The following is a 5,130-nucleotide window of genomic DNA, read 5'->3' as shown; positions in this document are numbered from 1 at the left end:
GGAAACGGCTAAAGCATTAACCCTTGCAGCTTCCAGCTGCCGTTAGCAGTAGGGGGTTTGGATTCATCAGGAGTCGAATCTTTTGAATCGATTCTCACAAAAACATTCGTTCGTCGGTCGGTTCGCTACGCCAGTAGGTGGCGAAGCGAGTGCCTTTTGAACGAGTCGTTTGCATCAAGTTTTGTGGACGCCGGTTTCGCCACGAAATAAAAAAAAAAAAAAAATCAATAAAAAAGGTAATTGAGACTTTTATCACAATTCTTCATTTCCTCTAAATGCTGTCTCAAAATGTCTGATGTTTTTCTAACAATTTTGAGAGAAATAGTCAGAATTGTGCGATGTAAACTCGATATTGCCAGATATAAACTCAACATTCTGACGTTTTCATAAACAATTTTATGAAAAATAGTGAGAGTTGTACAGTTTAAACTCGAAATTGCAAGATTCTGATGTTTTCTAACAATTTAGAGAAAAATAGTCTGAATTTTGCAATGTAAACTCGAAATTGCAAGATATAAACTTACAATTCTGACGTTTTTTTGTAACAATTTTGAGAAAAATAGTCAGAATTGTGCGACGTAAACTCAAAATTGCAAGATATAAACAATTTTGACGTTTTTCTATTAATTTTAAGAAAAAAAGTCAATTGGACGATGTAAACTAATTTTCAAGATATAAACTCACAATTCTTACATTTTTTAACAATTTTGAGAAAAAATGTCAGAATTGTGTGGTGTAAAATTGTAAGATTCTGATGTTTACAAACAATTTTGAGAAAAATAGAATTGTGCGACGTAAACTCGAAATTGCAAGATATAAATACAATTCTGACATTTTTCTAATAATTTTGAGAAAAATAGTCAATTGTTCAATGTAAACTCGAAATTGCAAGATATAAACACAATTCTGATGTTTTTCTAACAATTTTGAGAAAAAAATTGTCACAATTGTGCGACGTAAACTCGAAATTGCAAGATATAAACTTACAATTCTGACGTGTTTTTTGTAACAATTTTGAGAAAAATAGTCAGAATTGTGCGACGTAAACTCAAAATTGCAAGATATAAACAATTTTGACGTTTTTCTATTAATTTTAAGAAAAAAAGTCAATTGGACGATGTAAACTCTAATTTTCAAGATATAAACTCACAATTCTGACATTTTTTTAACAATTTTGAGAAAAATTGCAAGATTCTGATGTTTACAAAGAATTGAGAAAAATAGAATTGTGCGATGTAAACTGGAAATTGCAAGATAAACAATTTTGATGTTTTTCTAATAATTAAGAAAAATAGTCAGTTGTACAATGTAAACTCGGAATTGCAAGATATAAACTTACAATTCTGACGTTTTTTTTGTAACAATTTTGAGAAAAATAGTCAGAATTGTGCGACGTAAACTCAAAATTGCAAGATATAAACAATTTTGACGTTTTTCTATTAATTTTAAGAAAAAAAGTCAATTGGACGATGTAAACTCTAATTTTCAAGATATATACTCACAATTCTTACATTTTTTTTTAACAATTTTGAGAAAAAATGTCAGAATTGTGTGGTGTAAAATTGTAAGATTCTGATGTTTACAAACAATTTTGAGAAAAATAGAATTGTGCGATGTAAACTCGAAATTGCAAGATATAAATACAATTCTGACATTTTTCTAATAATTTTGAGAAAAATAGTCAATTGTTCGATGTAAACTCGAAATTGCAAGATATTGTAACAAGGATGCTGAGGCGGCGTTCGAATCCAATAGCAGAAGTTTATTGCAAACGACAGCAAACATAAACGTGGAAACAGGCAGAGGGTCGATAACCAGAAAAGCAGTCCAACAGCATACAAAACATAAACGTAATCCAAGCAGCAGAGAGATAAAACAGGCAGTGGGTCGAATACCATGAAGACAGTCCAGAAATGGCAAACAATCCGACAGGGGTAATCCGTAAACTCAACAGTCCATAAACAAAGCAAGGTAGCAACAGGTAATTCAACAGAGTAAATATAAACGCTCGGTAAGGCAGGTTGAACTGGCAATACTTCGCGAAGTAGTAAGCACATGGCCAGTCTTTATATAGTGCCAAACAGGAAGTAACAATAGAAGCAGCAGAGGGAGCATGCAGGCAGTTCTAGGGTGAGGGCTCCCTCTGCTGGCTTGGCGTTACAGAATCCCCCCCCCAGGAGCGACTCCTGGCGCTCAAAACAACAACAGTCCAGGTGGGTGGGGGAACAGAGGCAAAACAGGGGGTGGGACAGAGGGCCAGGTCCATGTAGAGCAGGTGGGCCTGGATCGTGAAGCAGGGACAGACAGTGAAGCACTGGAGGACCTGGACCATGGAGCAGTGGCAGACAGTAAAGCACTGGAGGACCTGGACTGTGGAGCTGTGGCAGACAGTGGAACCTTGGAGGACCTGGGCCGTGGAGCTGTGGCAGACAGTGGAACACTGGAGGACCAGGGCCGTGGAGCTGTGGCAGACAGTGGAACCTTGGAGGACCTGGGCCGTGGAGCTGTGGCAGACAGTGGAACACTGGAGGACCTGGGCCGTGGAGCTGTGGCAGACAGTGGAACACTGGAGGTCCTGGGCCGTGGAGCTGTGGCAGACAGTGGAACCTTGGAGGACCAGGGCTGTGGAGCTGTGGCAGACAGTGGAACCTTGGAGGACCTGGGCCGTGGAGCTGTGGCAGACAGTGGAACACTGGAGGTCCTGGGCCGTGGAGCTGTGGCAGACAGTGGAACACTGGAGGACCAGGGCCGTGGAGCTGTGGCAGACAGTGGAACACTGGAGGACCTGGGCCGTGGAGCTGTGGCAGACAGTGGAACACTGGAGGACCAGGGCCGTGGAGCTGTGGCAGACAGTGGAACACTGGAGGACCTGGGCCGTGGAGCTGTGGCAGACAGTGGAACACTGGAGGACCTGGGCCGTGGAGCTGTGGCAGACAGTGGAACACTGGAGGTCCTGGGCCGTGGAGCTGTGGCAGACAGTGGAACCTTGGAGGACCAGGGCCGTGGAGCTGTGGCAGACAGTGGAACCTTGGAGGACCTGGGCCGTGGAGCTGTGGCAGACAGTGGAACACTGGAGGTCCTGGGCCGTGGAGCTGTGGCAGACAGTGGAACACTGGAGGACCAGGGCCGTGGAGCTGTGGCAGACAGTGGAACCTTGGAGGACCAGGGCCGTGGAGCTGTGGCAGACAGTGGAACCTTGGAGGACCTGGGCCGTGGAGCTGTGGCAGACAGTGGAACACTGGAGGTCCTGGGCCGTGGAGCTGTGGCAGACAGTGGAACACTGGAGGACCAGGGCAGTGGAGCTGTGGCAGACAGTGGAACCTTGGAGGACCAGGGCCGTGGAGCTGTGGCAGACAGTGGAACACTGGAGGACCAGGGCCGTGGAGCTGTGGCAGACAGTGGAACCTTGGAGGACCAGGGCCGTGGAGCTGTGGCAGACAGTGGAACCTTGGAGGACCTGGGCCGTGGAGATGTGGCAGACAGTGGAACACTGGAGGTCCTGGGCCGTGGAGCAATAGCAGACAGTGGAACCTTGGAGGACCAGGGCCGTGGAGCAGTGGCAGACCGTGAAACACTGGAGGGCCTGGGCCGTGAAGCAATTGCAGAGTAGGAAGCCATGGTGGGGCAGGCAGAGCAGGTAGAACAGGGAGCCATGGTGAGGCAGGCAGAACAGGAAGCCATGACGAGGTAGGCAGAGCAGGCAGAACAGGAAGCCATGGCGAGGCAGGCAGAGCAGGCATAACAGGGAGCCATTGCAGGGCAGGCGGAACAGGCAGAGCAGACAGGAGCAGAGATATCCACAGTGGGACTAATGACATGCATAGCAGAGCGGTGTGTACTTGAATGATTTCTTTGGCCTTCTTGATTGTGACATGGCAAGCAGAGAGTTCATCGTGGGACGCCGCCCCCATAGGAGGATCTACAGCTTGCGCTGACACCTCTGGGGGCATGGGCGCAGATGCTTGGGCAGGTGTAGCAGGGAAGTTATAAATGGCCTTCCTGGCCGTGACAGGACAGGCAGAGAGTCCTTGGGGAAACGCCGCCCCTTTAGGAGGTTCTGCAGCCAGAGCTGCTGCTTCTGGGGGCATTGGCGCAGACTCTTTGACAGAAGAGGCCTCTGGCATAGATTCGTGGACAGGCGAGGCCTCTGGAGCAGACTCGTGGACAGGCGAGGCCTCGGGAGCAGATTCGTGGACAGGCGAGGCCTCAGGAGCAGACTCGTGGACAGGCGAGGCCTCGGGAGTACAGTGTGCAGCCCACACACTGAAGATGGCTACGGCCATTACAGGAAGCACAGTAGATAATGGGGTGTCTGTTGACCTTGAGGGTGCTGATGTTATGGGTTTGTGGCTTGTGAATGTGGGCTCTGCGTGGCTTGGGAGCGTGGGCTCTGCGAGGTCAGCTGATATGGGAGGTGGTTTGAGAAGGTTAGAGGGGACCTGGTGAGGTTTTGGTAGGACAACAGTTTCCTGCCTTGACTCAGGGAGGCCTGCTGTGGCCGGACTTGACTCGGGGAGGCCTGCCGTGGCTTGATTTGGTTCATGAAGATCAACTGCGGCTTGGCTTGGCTCCTGGACGACAGCCGCAACTTGACTTGGCTCATGAAGAACAACCGTGGCTTGGCTTGGCTCGTGGACGACAGCCGCAACTTGACTTGGCTCAGGGAAGACAGCAGCAATTTGACTTGACTCGTGAAGATCTGCTGCAACTTGGCTTGACTCAGGAACAACATGGCTTGACTCAGGGACAACATGGCTTGACTCAGGGAAGACAGCAGCAACTTGACTTGATTCATGGAGAACAGTAGCTTTGGCTTGACTTGACTCCGTTGCTTGACTTGACTCCGTTGCTTGACTTGACTCGGAAGCTTTGGACTTTGGAGCAGCAGCTGTAGCTTGACTTGACACAGGAGACACAGCTGCAACTTGACCTGACTCTGAAGATGCACCTGCAGCTGGACTTGGCTCGGCAGCTGGACTTGCCGTGACATGAGCTGCCCATACAGCCATTAGGGGTGAGTCCAGCACGTGGGCCATCATGAGGCGTGACTTGGAGACAGCGACCATCTTATGGAGTGGCTCTGGGATGGCGGCCATCTTGTGGACTGGCTCTGGAATGGCAGCCATCTTG

Source organism: Labeo rohita, chromosome 22 (assembly GCF_022985175.1).
Source record: "Labeo rohita strain BAU-BD-2019 chromosome 22, IGBB_LRoh.1.0, whole genome shotgun sequence".
NCBI classification, from domain to species: domain Eukaryota; kingdom Metazoa; phylum Chordata; class Actinopteri; order Cypriniformes; family Cyprinidae; genus Labeo; species Labeo rohita.
This window is presented reverse-complemented; position numbering follows the sequence as displayed.